We start from the raw sequence: 1,952 nt of genomic DNA, 5'->3' as shown, positions 1-1,952 counted from the left end.
ATATATATAATTTATTTATTGAGTTATGAGATAATGTGACTATATGACTTAACAAAAGATTCACATCATGATAAATCATATTCGAATTTACAAGGAATTCGAGTTTCATGTTTTATTGCTTAAAATTATCTCTTCTCATGCGGATCGACGTCATTTTGCCATGAGTGCTTGGCGATACAAGGAGATTGTCAATTCTCGAAGAAAACCTGACGATAAGAACGCAGTAAAGCGGTTCGGTCGAGCTGCCGCCAGCTAAAACTTCGTTTAGCATCGCATCAGGGTGAAACAAACCGGTCGCGTGCGTGTTGGCTGCGTGCGACGAGCAGAGGAGCAGAGGGTCAATCTCCTCGTGCGCTTCTTCTTCTTGTTCTTCCTCTTCATATTCTCTCTTTTCCTTCCGCGTAGCCATTTTCTTCTTCTTTTTCATCATCATCTTCTTCTTCGCCCGCCTAACCATCTCTTCTCCACCTCCGTTTCCTTCGCGGCAGCATCCTTTCTCTTTGGCCATTTTTTCCTGTGCCTCTCTACCAGGTAGTCGCCATTATAATGCACCGAAATATCATACTGCTACCACCCGCTATCGTAAGTACATTGTTGGACGTTGCAGCGAGAAGGATGGATCACCAAGTTCTAATGAGATTCAATGAACATAACTTGCATAGAATATTTTGCGAATCATTAAAAAAAGATAAATGTAATTTGATGTTCGTTACTTTGAAACTATGGTTAAAATATTAAACTTGAAATCTGTGTGAAAAGAGATGTAAATTATATTTCGATTTCCTTCAAAAATACAAACAATTAACTATCATATATATATATAAAAGAATATACAAAAATGCTTATACATGAAACACATAATGAAAATGTAATTCATCATGAATTTTATTATTATGAATATCTTCTTAGTGAAACTCCTTATATTATAATAAATATTATTACTATAAATATAGATATTATTATTGTAGAAATAATATTCATTACTATGTATAGATCAACTCTTGTCTTATCTTTTCACGTAGATATAGAATTTAATAATCACGAGCTACTGTAATGCCATAGATGAATGGCGTCATATAATATGTAGCTAAGTCAAGTTATGTATAAGATTACGATCAAACGTTTTATCTGATTATTTCTTATTTTTACAGTATCCTTTATACAGTAAAGTTTCTCAACATCTTAAAACAATACGTATCAAAAAAAGAATTAATATATTTAAAAGAGTTAATATATTATATATAGCTCGTATTCGCGTAATACGAATTCATAGTCAGATGTTATATTAAAATATTATAAATCAATCAGAAGACTGTATTATCATCTTACATTTCTTAAGGTGATCTTAAAATAAGAATATGCATATTAGTCGATTTTGATTTAAGAACGCATATTTAAGAACGTCTTAAGATATTATAAATCAATCACAGATTAGCATTTTAAGGCAGTCTTAAAATAAGAACCAACTATGAATATCGATGATTGAAACCTTTAATAAATAAATATAGTGAACTGAAGTCATGATTGATCAATCAGCATGCTACAAAAATTTATTATGAAATTCTCAGATAAAAAGAAATTAATAGATTCTCTTTACAAGAATGGAATCTTTGCTGATCCTAATGTAACTTTAAACTTTATTACCACTCATTAACGCGCTTGAATGCATCGTTTATAACGGTTTTTAAGCATTAATCGACATTTCTAACAATAGACGGAGAAATATCTCGGCAAGATTGCTCCATAAACTTCAAATGTGATGCGACGTATCGGCGCGTTGGTTGCTGCATGCGCGGGAATCGCCGTGAAACGCTAACGTTATAATAACGATCGTAACAACAGCAAGAAGTCATAATTTAAATTGAGTTTCTCGCTTGTCTGCCTGTAATAGCTCTATTGCACGCCACTCGAACGCAAAAGAGAAAGAGAGCAAAAGTTAGAGAGACAGTGAG

The sequence above is a fragment of the Atta colombica genome, unplaced genomic scaffold (genome assembly GCF_001594045.1).
Source record: "Atta colombica isolate Treedump-2 unplaced genomic scaffold, Acol1.0 scaffold176, whole genome shotgun sequence".
NCBI classification, from domain to species: domain Eukaryota; kingdom Metazoa; phylum Arthropoda; class Insecta; order Hymenoptera; family Formicidae; genus Atta; species Atta colombica.
This window is presented reverse-complemented; position numbering follows the sequence as displayed.